Here is a 16,440-nt window from a genome sequence, read left to right as displayed (position 1 = left end):
GAAGCATATTTCAAACACTGTAACTTAATAAGCTGAAAAAAAAATAAAGACACTTAATTTTTTAGATAAATAAAGTTTGAGTTATGATACCTAGATCTATACCGGCATGGCACTGTCAATGTGGGTAATATGACAATAATTGTATTGTATTAAGATTTATTTTTGTAATAAAAGATACTATATGATAAAAGATACTATATACTATACTATATTTCTGAGTATATCACTAGTGCCTAAAACACACTGGCCAACTGCACAATACATTACAGAATGTGTAATTAGTTTTATTTATTTTAAGCGCAGCATATTTAGCATTAAACAATGGGCTTTATTCATCAAGCAAGTACTGATCTAACATTACCTCTCATAAGCTGTCTAATACAATTTAGGTAACTTTAACTGACCCTGGATCAGCATTCTTACTCTGAGACATCTGATAAATATGGGCCAGTGTATTAACATAACTGTAGTATTTAATTTGAGTTTTTTAGTATCTGCTGCTACTTATCCATTCTGTCTGCATGTGAAAATATAATGATAAATATTGTGCATCATAAAAATCACTTCAATATTGCAATACAATAACTCACAGTGAAGTGAATGAACCGGACCAAACCAAACAAGCTAGCTCAAAATTTATAAGCTTAATTATAAGCTACATTATAACCTTACAAAACATGAATTAGTTCTCATCATCACAGTGAAACCCAGCACATAGTGTGGTCTGACCCCACACACAGAGGTATTCTTACAGTCGTACAAGCAAGATTTGTGGTCAAAGGGTTATGGGTTCTCAGAAAGGTCACTCAGTGACAGCACACCCAGCTTCAGCAGGTCGTTACCCACCACCATAGACGAGCTGGGGGAGGAGGACTATAAGAATGACGTCTTTATGCAGGGTCTGAAGTGACAAGGGCCATAATCGAAAAATTAAAAGAGCTGAAAATGTGTGGCCCAGCTGGGCTCTCTGAATTTGTCATCACCTTGTATTTCACTTCTGGGCAGTAAAATAAAGGGACTCTTTAATAACCCGGCACTGGGCAGTGCAGTAGAGTCTGCTGGACTATACTTCCAGTAGCCTTCTAACACAGCACACCAGCATTACTGACAAATTAAGAAAGCCCAACAAAGCGGACGGCACCGTCGCCGGTTCCTGATGCGAAACCAGATTCCCACATCCGCTCCGTCTATCTGAAACTGGCGAGAGGAGAACAGTTGTGAAGAAAGAGGCTTTAAACTGGTGAGCGCAGGAGCTGGTGTTCGTGGGTAATTGTTGTTTTTAGGCTTAATGACAGGTCTGCGAAGGACACAACAAGGGACCGCTTTTATGACGGCCTCGTAACGTCGACTTGTTTAATGTCTTGCCATCACCCCTGCTGGAAAGCCCCCATGGCTTAGGCAACGTGTAATTACCCACTGCGTTTTTTTTTTAATCATTAAAACAAAATCACAAACACTTTGAAATGACGAGTCAACAAGACACAGCTTTACACAAAGAAAGTCTAGTCTGATGTGTTTCCTAAAACAACATCTGCGATTTGATTTTAGGATAGAATATTAGGGACAACACAGTTGTGAAAAACAAAAAGCAGATCCATAAGTTTGCTTTTTTTATTACTGATTCTTTTCTTTGCATGTTATAAAAGAGGGAGGAGGGGTGTGACTGTGATGGTAAATATTCCAGTTAGACAGATGTAGATTTAATGTTTAATTGTCATCTTTTTTATAAGGGTCACTGAAAGCTGATGAGAGGTGATCTAAGATCAGTAATTTTACTCTGAGATGCTTCATAAATGAGGCCCTATGTTTTAACATTTCTGGGGTCACAAGCAAGTCTTATGCACTTTGTGTGGAATCCATGCTGTTTATGTTAAGAAAAAATGTGTAGGCCTGTCTCAATGAATTATAATATTCCAATTAGATTTGCTTAAAAGGAGGTAATTGGATACGTATGGCATTATTTTATTGTTAGTGATACAAAATGATCTTTAAATAATAATAATATACTTTATTGAAGTTATTTATGGAGCAGTATATAAAAAAACATGTTTAACAGAAGAGGCCTACATGTGATTCACATAAAAAGTTAAGAAATTGTTCTAAGTTGTACTCCTGTTAAAACAAAAATTAAGAAAATTCTCTCACAATCACCACACAATGTTAAATATGTTTGAATAAATAGAATGGGTTTTATCTAACCTGTTTACTATTACTGTTTATGATGCTGGAATTTCAAACTCTGTTTAATCTATAGTTTACAGTCCGCCACTGGGTGCCGCTGTTTTACATTTTACTTCTGTGGATCTTTCCCCTAGTCCTTGCACGGAATTTATTCAAATAATCAGGAACTTGGTTAAAATCTAAGTTTCCATGGTGCACATTTTTAATGAAAACCCAAAAGCCAGTGTCTCATATGATATTCAAAGTTTCTGAAGAATTTGGTACTTTTGGCAGTGTGTGCAGCGTGCCGAGTCATGCTGGAAAATGAAATCCACATCCCCATCTTCGGACTTTTGACTTGGACCAACACCAGCAGATGACATGTCTCCAAACCATCACTGATTGTGGAAACTTCACACTAGACCTCGAGCAGTTTGGGCTGTGTGTCTCTCTACTCTTCCTCCAGACTGATCTCTTGATTTCCAAATGAAATGTAAAATTTACTGATGGTCAGTGATGATTTGGAGAGCCATGTCAGTGGCTGGTGTTGGTACACTGTGTTATATTACGATTAATTAATTAATATTATCCAAGATTAATTAATTAATCACAGGACCTGTAACTTAATTGTTAAGTTAGATTCATTTTAGTAGGCTGACAGCTGTAGTTAAAGCCTACAAATCTGAAATGTGACCAAAAAAAAGACAAAAAACGAAAAGTAACTGTTCATGCTATTTCACTAAATCCTCCTCAGCTGACTGGTAATTAGTTGGGTTAATGATAATTAGTACCCAACTAGTCTCCCTGATTGGAAAAGAGATTTATGGTCAAAACTTACTGGTAAAATAACGAATTTATATGGTTCTAGCACGCATAATGTTACAGAAAACTATTCTAGATATAGTTTCAACGGCTTTATTACATTCAGTCGGTGATTTGGTAGTTAAAACGCCAGGGTTTACCTGAAAAACGTAAGCGCTAACGTTAGTTAGCAAGTTAGCTAGCGTTAACTATAGTCAGGTTATCTACTATTCTCACCGCAAGAAATGTCTCTCCGACACTCATAAAGCCGCTTCTTCATAAATAACTTCTTCATAAAGTCGCTAAACCCGCTAAATTCACTGACCTGAGGAAGTTCTCCCCTCACTGAAACGCCGACATTCCCGCTGAACCTCGCGCTCTGCCGGGTACCCGGATGTTGTTTTCTGTGATTGGCTTAGCGCTGTTAAACGAGGCGGGACTTAACCTGCAGCACTGATCCAGGATCAGCTGAAGGAGATATCTGACTCAGAGCGACCGCTCATTAAAGCAGAGCTTAGCACTGATCCAGGATCAGCTGTATGAAGCCCAGGTTACAAAAAGCTGTACACATACTCAAGAGCGGTCACTCACTAAAGCACTAAAGCAGAGCTGAGCACTGATCCAGGATCAGCTGTATGAAGCCCAGTTATAGGGCTGTACACAGACCTAGAGAGGCCTCTCATTAAAGCAGAGCTGAGTACTGATCCAGGATCAGCTTTATGAAGCACAGGTTATAGCGCTGTTCACGGACCGAGAGCGGCCGCTCACTAAAGCGCAGCTGAGCACTGACCAAGAATCAGCTGCCGCTTACTAAAGCAAAGCCGAGCACTGATCCAGGATCAGATTTACTCGCCCTACTAACCTACACTGACACACTACTACTACTACTACTACTACTACTACTACTACTACTATATTTTTATTTATTTATTTTTTATTTATATATATATATATATATATATATATATATATATATATATATTTGACTGAGTACATGTCTGTGTTAATGTTTGAGGTGGCATTTATGGACAACTTCCCTTCACAGCCAATAATACCTGCAAGATTATCTGTAAAGTCACTAAATCACTATATATAAATATATTTTGTAATTTCCATGACCATTAGGTGGCACTGTTTAAAGGAGAATGGCTTTTTCTGCTTTGAATGAAGAGAGGGAGGTATTTAGTCCCAGCACTGCCAGCAGCATTAGCACTTCTGTAGCAGCAAGAGAGCCTGCAGACATCACTGGGGTGGCCAATTCAAAATTCAGCACGAGACAATAAGAAATGTGTCTAAATGGTGATATGCAAATTAGGGTTTTAAAGCTATGAAAGCTATGTTTTAATGAAATTACCAATATTGAGAATATGTCATATATAAATTTAAAACATATAAGTTATTTGACATTAAAACATCTATTTGTTCCAATCAAAATTTCTGGGATTTAAATTTTATTTGATCTTTTATTTGCTTTGCTACAGTCTGTGTTTTTATAGTCACCCCCTGCCCCCTGTATGGTCACTTTGTTTTAACCGCTGCTCAAAATCAGTGGGATTACTGCACACAGTCATGCATCATTTGCTGAACTAAACAGGAGGTACTGTTTTAAGGAGAGCACACATTACTATTCCCAATTAACCCATAAAGAAACTGTTTTTTAGCCTAACAACAGTATGTGAGTCTTGCTGTGTCTGTGAATGAACTGTTATGTTAAAGTGGGTTTGGCCCAAATACTTTTATCTGACTAAAAGAAGGGTTGGTGTAGTGGTGGATGGTTACTGTATTGTTATTTTAGTATAAAACCCTAAATTATAAAAAGCTAGGACAATAGCGAAAATGAAAAATATCTTACATTACATTGACTTTTACTTTTCTGTCGAAAGTTTGCATAATAGTTTATGTTTTATCTGCTCAACTCCATTTCATGTTTTAATATACATTAATTTACATTTCTGCATTTGATGGCTGCAAAACATTCTAAAAAAAAGTTGTGACGGTAAAGCATTTAACCACATTTATTCACTATAGCGTAGTTAGTGAGCAATCACAATGAGGTATAGGGGTGTAAGCCTCGCACAATGGGATGACTGTTTGAAGGCCATGGGGAGCAGGATATGGACTGTACTACAGAACAGCAGAGGGAATTCAGGGGGCTATGAGGCTGTCCCCATGGAACCCAGTAATGCTTCCAGATTGCATGAGTATGAGGGCAATTTGTGTGTGTGGTGTGTGTGTGTACATTTTCAGGAGAGAAATGTCAGGACCAGGAAAACCAGAGAAAATCACTGTTGACCTAAAATAACAAGACTTACAAAAGCTACATTAAACTGAGAAGTAACGACCTTACACCAATAAGACCAGGGATCTTAAATGTGATCTGCTTGCTGGTTGTGTCAAGACTAGCAGAGAGTCAGCGTGCTAGTGGGGAAAACAGCCCTCAATGTGGGCGGCACAGTGGCTTAGTGGTTAGCACGTTCGTTCACATTCCAGCACTGGGGTCTTGGGTTCAAGTCACTATCTGGGTGGTGTTTCCATGTTCTCCCTGTGTCTGTGTGGGTTTCAGGGACTTCAGTTGCCTCCCACAGCCCAAAAACATGTGGTATGGAAGCTGCTCTGCTGCAGAGGGTGGTGAAGGCTGCACAGAGGATTGTTGGAGTCAGCCTCCCCAGCACCACGGACATCTACACCTCTAGATGCAGGAAAAGGGCCGCCTGCATCAGGAAGGATCCCACCTACCCAGCACACTCACTTTCTGTCCTGCTCCCCTCAGGCCGGAGGCTGCGGAGCATCAAGTGCAAAACTACAAGACTGAGAAACAGCTTCATTCCAGAAGCTGTAAGACTCTTAAACTTTACCTAAACAACACACTGCACTGACACTTTACAGGGTCAAATACTGCTCACAAAAACACTGTCACTTCATCGCACTGAGACTTTTTATTTTTTTTACTGCTCTTCATTCACACTATCATGCTGCTATAGCTAAACTTGCACTCTGGACTTCATGTTGCTGCTACTTGCCTACTCTACTTATTTTTGTGTATTTATCTTGATATCTATTTTATTCTATTCTATTTTATTCTGTTCATTTTTTATTTTTATTTCATTTTATCTATATTTATCTATTTTAACAATTGCTCTTTGGGTGTAAACTGGATCGTGAGATCAATTTACAATTTCGTTCCACCTCATGTACCACATGTGATGTGAATGACAATAAAGTCTACTTGATTCCTTGAATCACCAAAACACCAGATGAGGGTATCATTGCGAGGGTATCATTTGCTGCAACACTTTAAATTAGATGTTGAACACTGAGGATCTGATTGCATTTAGCCACAAGAGACATTAGGAAGATCAAGTACTGATGATGAATGATTTGTTTCGGATCAATGCTTCTTCACTCCAGAGAACACAGTTCCACTTCTCCACAGGCTTTAAGCCCTCCTACCTGATGTTTGACATTGGGCATTCCCGATCCCATTCTATTGAAATCACATGTGCCATATTAGCACACCTTAAATATGTGGAAATATGTCAGTATATACAAATAACAAAAGATACAGGAAAATATAGTGCTATTATATGTATCTGGAGTTTTGTGACATATACGTTGCTTTATTTAGTCATGCATTGGTACTTTAGAAGGTAATTTAGAAATTTAGAACGCAGTTTAGAAGATTATTACTACTTTTTATTTAGGCTGAAATATGGATTAAATCTCATAACTAACTCTCACTAACCATTTTTGGTCAGCCAGACACACCACACTAAACTACTATTTTGCCTAGCTCCGAATACAGAAAAACACCAATAAACACCATTGATATAGATCTAATTCTATTTTGCCAATCAAATATTCATTAATTTATTTACATTTTAATATCCATTATGAAACGCTTAAGTCTTATTTCTGTTAAATGAGTTGAAACCACTATAAAAACCCATTTTATTCATATCCTGACATCACATACAAACACAATGGTCAGTTTTTATCAAATCTCTCAGTGTATAAATTCTGCTACAGGATCACACAGCACCTAAAACAACCACACAGATTGATAAGGCTTAACTAGAAAGTGTTATAACTCAGAGATGTGTGTTTTTATGTTGTGTAATGTGCTCTAACACTGGAGAAAGGGGAAGGGAAAAAGAGTGGAGAGAAACTGTGTGTGCTTTGGAGAGGTTGGCGAAGCAGGCTGTAACTTGGGGAATGTGTTTAAAGTGGGCTAATGGCTCCAGATTAGAGCTCACCACCCCTGTGGTTTCTGCGCTGGTGTGTTGTATGTGTTTGCATGTGTGTGTTTGAGAGAGAGCGCGCCTATGCTTTCTCCAGTGAAGGGTGGTGCCTCCAGCTTCTTCGCCAAATGGAAAAGTTGCACAGAAAAAGCTCTATGCGTAGCACCAGGCAAAGCAAATATTTATTTTCAATAACTCACTTAATCACCAGAGTTTTCAGAGTTTTAACGGGTATGTTCAAAAACAACACAATCACCCAGACCCCAAGCATTAAATTCTGAATAGCTTAGAGGGAAAAGTCACCCGTTTTTCTAAATTTCTACATTAGGTTTTGACTGAAATGGCAATATGATGTGGAGAAATACTCATTTCATAAGAAATGGATTTAGAATTGTGTTCACTATCATTATGATGCGAGGAGCTTTAGTTTAAATCCTGGGTCGTGCTTGGCTTAGTTTTCTTAGAGGGGAGTTGATGGCATTTCCTCCCTACATCACTAGTACTGTGATGTTGGTCAGCACAGGCATCTGTTGGCTGTTGATTTAGAGTTGGGGATCCTGCGCTTTCCTCCAAGTGTGTTGGCTGCCTAGTAATGCTGCTAAATAATGCTAAATAAATTATTCATAAATTAAATTATCATACAAAAAAGTTATTATATTAAAGGGATACAAGTACACAGTAAAATCCACATTATTAAAATCACAGTGTAAACATGTTTTAAGTCTCTGGAAGTTTTTCTAACAACCCTTAGTGATAAAAAATCCACAAAGATGGATAAAAGTAAAAAAAAAAATTCAACTCTGTATAACAGTCTCTGCCTCTAGTTCTTCTCTTAGCATGCTCTGCAGTCACCATTATGCTTCCTTTAGGGTTATTATGTATGTGTGTGTTATATGTGTTTTGTAGGTAAGTGGAGTTTAGTTGTGGTGGTTCTCCTGATGAAGCATTATTCACTGTGTGTTGGGTTGAATGGTGGATAAGGGCAGTTTTGATGGTCTCTCTTTTGTCATAAATAAAGCTTAGATAGGATAAAAAAGAAATTTATTCTGTGGTATATCTCACATTTTAAAATGTTTTATAAACTTGAATTAACTAAAGTTTTAACTCTTGTGGTAGCATTATTTTAACACTATACTGAGTGGACCATATGTTATCTAGGACAGTGTAAAATTCTACTCTTAAAAGTTCATTTAACACTGTCAATTGCTGTTTATGCTACTTAAACCAATTCATCTGCTTCTGTTTCTGCTACTGCTTCTGTTGCTGGTAGATTTGTGCATCCATCTACGTTTAGTGTGAAACTGACCAAGAGACACTCTTCAGAACTAAGGAACTGTTGAGCTGTATTTCTGCACTGCCATCAACCTTGTAGACCCAACAGGGTTAAAGCACTATTATGGAAAATTGGTATTTCTTGCTCCTGGTCTCCCCCTACAGTTTAAAAGCTTAATTTGCTTTTTGAGAGAATCCTCACACTTACTGCTTTTCTGGACAAGCTGAAAGAAACAGAACCAGCAGTGAAGGTAAATAAAGCAGGTGGACTGATGTGGTTGGGTAATATTACAGTATTTAACTCAAATGTGAAAAACAATGTGTTATGGGTTATGCAGCATTAAGTTCTCACAAGCATTTTCTAACCGCTTTCATATGTAGAGTATCAATACTATTCCAAATTCAGTATACTGCACTATTTAACTCTATGCATTTGCATAGAGTTAGTAAAGTGTGATTTATATTACTACCACTGTAAGAAATCAGAGCTGGCAAGTTTCTGTACATTTTAGAATTACTATCTATAGAATTCTAATTTCACACTTTCCAAAATATACTTTTCCTGCATTGATTTATTAAGACGCAGATGTTGCAGCAGATTGTGGTGATGAACTTACTTTAAACCCAGTAAAAGCAGTAAAAGAAATGAATGGACTATTTATTACAGGCCAAGGTGAGTACAAATAGGCTCTTTCTGTATTTTTTTCTTTGCTTATTAATGTAAATTTGGGTCAATTCAGGTCAGATTCCTTTGGTTATTGCACAAAAAAGCATCTGGCCTGGCAGGAACTTATTTAGTCATACAAATAGGAATAAAAACATGAAGTGTGGTTTAATGCCTGGGCTAGCAACCATATGTGTTTTAACTAAGCTCAAAATGGGTGATCTTGAGGAAAAAAATTAGGGAGGGAGAGAGAGAGAGAGAGAGAGAGAGAGAGAGAGAGAGTGTGAGAGGGAGAGAGAGGCTTGCAGCATGGTGGAGTATGGGGATTGGCAGAAAGCCGTCGTGTCCAGCTACTGAGATCACTAAGTGGGTGGCAGGAGCGAACTGTCTGTAGGCCAAACCATGAGAAACACTCATATCTTCCAAGCAGTTCGACCGGGGTAGGATGTCAACCGCCGAGGCCTGTCTGCAGGCCAAGCAGGCCAAGAGAAGCACAGATGGTAGTGCTGACAAATTAGTTCAGTTCGGATTCGGGCCCGTTTCGTTTCGGTACCTGGCAGCACTGGCCAGGCAGCGAAGGAGCTGTCTCCTCTTTCTCCTCTTTCTACTTTCTCAGCCGAATGTTTAATTCCCGTTCCCAGCGCTCGACTTTTCGCGGCTCCTGCAGGCCAAGCGATCGCATACTAAATATGCAAGCGCTTCTACCAAACGCTCAAAGCTCCCCCCGATCTCTTTATTTATCCTGAATGAAAATGTGCTGGCTGCCGTACATTGCTGCCGCCCACATAAACCAGAAGCCCCAGCCAGCTGGCCCCCCGAGCCGGCCTCCAGCTCGCCGAGAACAGAAGCTCACAGACAAGGTGTGGCCAGACCAACCCAGGCCTGCTCAGGTTAAATGCGGACAGGAAGAAAGGCTTTTTCTCTGCTATCCTCCCATATCCTTAATGTGGATTAAGCGTGGCGTAGCGCTTCTAGCCACAGTAAATCGTCAGGGGGAATGTAGGCTAGGCTCGAAGATGCTAAACATATGGCGCGAGATGAATCTGACTCTCAGTGCTCTTCTGGAAACCACACCAGAGGAAATTAAGCAAATAGAAGGAGTGCCTAAAAAATTATGCTATGCTAAGGAATTTAGCATAGTTTAATCAAAAATACAGTAATGCTAAGGTTCCTAAAGTGAACAGAGCTGTTTGATCACAATAAACTGGTTAATTTGTTCAGGTTTAAATAAAACACATGCCAGATTCACAGTAGACAACAGTAACTATACACAATGTGATCCAACAGTGTAAAGTAGCTGTTGTCTTTATCTTAATAAGAATAGTTCAGCCATTAATGCCAATGTTGTTCATAATGAATGAAGGCAGATGGTCACAAACAGCATTTTTAAATGATTTTATGCACACCAAACAGTATGCGAAAATGTTGGACCCAAATATGTTTGGCTAATGAAGCTTTCCAAAAACACTTGACTAAAATGCAGGTATTGTGACCAGAACTGGGTGACCAGAATGACCAGGGTGACCAGAACGATCCTGACTAGGCTGGATGACCAGAATGGCAATAAAGTTTATTTTTTAAATCATATATGTACATTTAAATTTACAACTAACTTGAGGGCTCTTAGTGGTACAGCGGGCTAAGCGCTGCCACTATAATCAGGAGATTGCTGGTTTGAACCACAGACATATAGCTCACCATCAGCTACCAGAGCCCTGAGAAAGCACAATTGGCCTTGCTCTCTCTGGGTGGGTAGATGGCGGTCTTCCCCTCATCACAACAAAGACGTCTGTGGACCGACTTGCGCTGAGCTTTCCTCCGAGCGCGCTGTGATGCATCAGCAGCAGTTAGAAAAGAGGTGGTGGCTGACTTCACATGTATTGGAGGAGGCATGTGTTAATCTTCACTCTTCTGGTGTTGGGGCATTACTAGTGATAGGGGAGTCCTAATGAGTGGGTTGGGTAATTGATCATGTAAATTGGGAAGAAAATGGAATAAAAAATTGAAGAATTTTTTTTTGATTAAACAGATGAATAAAAAAGCCATTTATATTCAGTGTAATTAAATATATTTGTTGATTACATTTCATCTGTACACAGCTTTGCTCTATAAGGGCCTGATCCTTGATTCTCTTCAAGCTCGAGATCTTCAAGGTACCGTACAGTACAATAAAGTTGTTTTGTGATGGCTTACAGGTTTGATGACAAATCTGAAATGGAAGCAAAACAAATGTTTAACAGCCCCAAACAAGAAAAGTCATCTCCAAGTTCTGCTGGAAGAGAGCAAAAGCAATTAGGCGGGTAAAAAATGGTATCAGGAGACCGGGACATCTTTCAGCAGGGGGATGAAAAAACAGATGTCCTGTCTTGCTTACAATTCATAAATCTTCTGTGCAGGAATGCGTCGTGCTTTTCTACGGGGATCCCAGCTACGAGCTGCTCGCCGCTCAGCCATGTGTGAGAGCACCGGAGGGACTTCACGCTCACTGACAGCGGGGAAGATGGTGCGAGACTAGCGATGAACAACACCAGAGCACTGGAAGATCTGTGGGTGGAGACAGGGGGTGTGCCAAACTGTATTGTACACAATAATACTATTTGTTTTATTTAAATGATAAAAAAAATCAGCAACACGTAACAATAAGGCTACATTAATTATCAGTCCTTATCACAGTAAATGCATTACTAAATGGTTAGGTAATGGTTTAACTAATTATTGATTGACAGTAGTAAAAAATATCATTAAGCATTTAAAAAATGTGATGCGCCAGAACATTGTAAAAACTGTTAATTGCCGTTAACTGTCAATTAATAATTAGTTTAGCCATTATGTAAAGTAATACTAAATATCCATAATGTGATAATAGTAGAATTTTGTTGGGAATCAATTAAATCTCATCTCTCTCTCTCTCTCTCTCTCTCTCTCTCTCTCTCTCTCTCTCTCTCTCTCACACACACACACACACACACAAACATATGCACCTGTTTAAACTTTTACTTAGCACATTATATATAATTAAAAATATATATATTACAGTAAAGTAAAAAAGGGCTGCAGCCAAAGGCATTCTTATTGCTCCTCCTCTTATTCCCTAGGCCCTGTATCCTCACCTGTTTCACTCACTATATATACCCTTTCACTCAAACACACCCTGCCGAGTAATTAACTAGTATTGGAACCTACAAATTTTAATATTATTTTTTTTACAGTAGTATATTCTTGAAATAAAAAAAAGTTTTTCATATTGCCTAGAATATCATAAGGCAAAAATACCCTGAAATATTATGATATATTTTAGGGCCATATGGCTCAGCCCTCGTGGAGAGAGGATGTGGGATAAGCGTGGTGCCTCCGGGTGGTACGTAGCTGTAATTGAGACTAAAAAAAAGAAGATGGTGAGTTTCGCTTGATGTTGAACAGGGACTGGTCTGCATGAGGTTCTTGTTGATTTATTTACTTTGCGTTGCAGCTTAAACTTGAATGGCATGTGATCTCTGTTTGTCTTCATTAAGGAGAGGATCTGATCTGAGAGGAGCAGGGCTTGCTTGGGCAACGCTAATTGCGAACACTCCGGGATGAAAGATGATGGGCCGCTTCGCTCCTTGTTTAGCTCACATCTGTGCGTGACTCTGAGTTCCGCTCATCAGTCTTCAGATTTGGGTTAATGTGCTTCAGATGATGCTTGCTCCTCTCTCTCTCTCTCTCTCTCTCTCTCTCCCTCTTTCTTTTTTTGGATTGTCTAACACTCCTCTCTTTCGTTCCTTCTCTACCAATTTTAAGTTTGAAATCACTTGTTATTTTAATCATTTTAATTTTGTTATTCTATATTTATTGACTTTTGGGAACATTGGGTGAAGCAACTGTCTAAGTACTGACCCTATAATTGGGGGATTATGGATGATGCTTGCTCCTCTTTCTCTCTTTCTTTCTCTCCCCCTTTCTTTCTCTTTCTTTTTTAATTTCTAACACTCTTCTCTTTCTCCTTTCCTTTTGTCTCCTCCTCTACCCTTTTCAAGTTTAAAATCACTTGTCATTTAATCATTTTAATTTTGTTATTCTATATTTAATGACTTTTGGGAGCATCGGGTGGAGCAACTGTCTAAGTGCTGACACTATAATTGGGGGATTATGGCTGTTCTCTCTCTTTCTCTCCCCCTTTATTTCTCTTTCTTTTTTTGATTTTCTAACACTCTTCTCTTTCTCCTTTCCTTTTCTCTCCTCCTCTACCATTTTTAAGTTTGAAATCACTTGTCATTTAATCATTTTATTTTTGTTATTCCATATTTAATGACTTTTAAGAGCACTGGGTGGAGCAACTGTCTAATTGGTAGATTATGGGTTCAAGACACCTGTAGCCAGGAATCCCAGAGAGGTGGGAAGCAACTGGTGTTGCTTTCTCCAGGTGGGAAGGACAGCTCTCCTTCTCCAACACCTAATAAGATGTTAACCAACTTGGATGTCTTTTAGTTGATGTAACATATTTGTCAGTTATACTGCATCCTATTTACAGAGGAAGTCCGATTTTGGAGCTGGAAATGACATTATTCCAGTACAATACATTTCAAAAGATTTTGGTGTTTACTATAACTGGTTGACAGTTATTTACTGGTGTTTTATTGGGAATCCAACATAAAAGGGAACATAGATATGTTTTTACACAAGTTGGAATACTGTAGGTTATACAAAACATGTTGAGAGTCAACATGAGTTTGTTGACTCTCAACAAACTCATTTTGCTGATTTACAGAAAGAGATGGATGTTTTTTTCTTGCTTGGAGTGTTTGTAGGGGAAGTCAAGACCCAACAAGAAATACAAAAGCATTTTTATAATCTATCCCCTTTACACAATCATAGATAGATGTAAAACTGTATAATAATGCTCCTTTTACTACTGTTGGTATGTTGTGCAGTCATCTGGGGGGCTTTCCAGATAAAATTTGCTTAAGTTACTTGGTACTATACTCAACACTGAAAAGTATTTTTAAATGTAGCATTTTTTTGGCTAAATATTTTATGTTTTTCTTGAAGAAAAAAATATCAATGATGCATTAAAAACATTTTCTGTCAAGACATCATCTATGACATTTGATCAGCACTTTTGAAAGAAGACCTATAATAGTATACTACCTATACTTTTTAATGTTACTTTATTTTTGGTATCTTCTTGGGATTAGCTTAAAAACAGAAATTCCAAAACCTCTGCAAAGTGCTGTTTACATTTCATCTGTGAGACAAAGTTTGATTTTTGTAGATCATTAGAAACAGTATATTAACTGCAACTTATCTGAAATGCAGTGGTTTATGGAAACGACAGAAATGATCAAGATCCTACCACATAGTTTAACATTTAACGGTCAGACATAGGCCAAGGCATATAAACATAGAATTTATTGCAATATATCCGAATTCTGATTACAATATTCTGAAAAGTTAAATGTAGGAAAGCTAATGTTAAGAAAATAGTAAAAACTGAGATTTTACAATGACAGCAATGATACGCAAACTCCACTGCCATTAAATAGACCTTTTTGTTATTCTGGACCGAAAACGCTGCTTCCTAAAGACTACCTTTAAGAGATCCACTTCTGTCCACATAAACAATTTTATGTAGCCCTGCAAATTTTATAGAGGTCATTTCACTTCAATGGTGTGAATGTGTGGCTTTAGTCAGCATACCAGGGTCAGTTATTGAGAAAGCCTAAGGTTTCATGTAAAGAGCTAGTCGCCTTCTAAGGCAGTTTACAGCAATTCCAGAGATTTTTTTGCCAAGCAGGCCTTTATTACTCGGTGAGGAAGCGAGGGATTCACTGGAGAGAGAGAAAATGCCCTGTGACCAATCTGAAACAGTAAGGAACTCTCTCATTCACATATACCATGTATTTCTGGTGATTGTTTGTGTAATTCCAGGAAGTTAATAGCTTGAAATTATATTTAATATGAAATAAATTAAGTTACATATATCAGTATATCACGACCATCTCCTTGTTTATACACTCATTATTATTTTTTTTAGCTACACTGATCATATAGGAGTGTGGTCTTCTGAAAATTAGGTGTATTTATTTCTGGCGTATTGCTATCTTGGCAATTGAAAAACACAGACGTGCCCCTAACTGATTAGAACCCTGACAACAGTCGACTGTCAGATCTTCATTTCTATCATGGCAGTAAATTGTCACAGGTGCATCCCCAACTCGCATATACCTTCGCACACAGATGGACATGCAGCAGTGCACAAACCCATAGTTTGTGCCTGTTGGAGGCGAACTTTTACATCAACAATAAACAGAATAAACGAGCATAATTGGAGTATTTTACTTAGTTACGCCAAAAAAAACTTGATTAATTAAGAGAATTTGTATTTTAAGCACATTTTAAGCCCAACAAGGTGTACTTTTCCTGTCGTTATGATAGCAAAGGCACACTAACACGGTTGGTGGCTTACCTATAGTACGCTAAAATAGGGCCCTTGGTGTTTAGAGGCCAGTCTAGCCTCACTCACATGATTACACCTCACAAAGTATTAAGGGTGGTGGGGATTCAGAGCCATCCTCTGAATTAACTCTTCATGTTTAGTTTACATACTACACTAATCATTACATACTCAATGATTTGTGGCATGTCAGTGTACAGGTTCTGGTCAATGAATTAGAATAATTTGAAATAGTGCAATCATGAAATTCTTTGAATGCATTTTTTGTGCAGAAAGCAAATCAGGTGTTCACCGCACCTGTCCTACTCGTTAGACTAATCACAGAACTCGTTACCTGGAAAAAATTTGCTCAAAAAGGCCCATTTAGGCCATTTAACTGTGACACTGTTGTTTTATTGAATTAGAATAATGGAGAAACCGTTTCATTGAATTAGAATAAATGCTTGAATTTTTGTTTTCTGTGAAGAGTGTTCACTGTGCAGTATAAAGTCAGGGTTGAGTAGAATTTCTAAGTTGTAAAATCAATCATGGGTAAGCAGCGCGACCTCTCAACCGGAATAGTGGCTCAAATTCAAGCCCTTCGCCAGCAAGGCTTGACCCAAACTAAAATTGCTGAGCAGCTCGGCATCAGCCAGTCTTCCGTCTGCAAAGCTCTCAAGAAAAACTGCAGCAAGCGCACCAACTGTTCCGGCGTCCGAAAAACTTCTGCTCGCGACAACAAGCAGCTGAGAAAGATCGCAGTCAGCAACCGGTTCAAGTCCACTTCCGAGCTCACCGACTTGTGGAACAAGCAGGCCGGCGCTGACATCTCCAGATCAACCACTTACCGTCGTCTGCGCGAACTCTGCTTCAAATCTCTCGTTCCAGCAGTA

The sequence above is a fragment of the Astyanax mexicanus genome, chromosome 12 (assembly GCF_023375975.1).
Source record: "Astyanax mexicanus isolate ESR-SI-001 chromosome 12, AstMex3_surface, whole genome shotgun sequence".
Lineage (NCBI taxonomy): Eukaryota > Metazoa > Chordata > Actinopteri > Characiformes > Acestrorhamphidae > Astyanax > Astyanax mexicanus.
Note: the sequence above shows the minus strand (reverse complement) of the source record.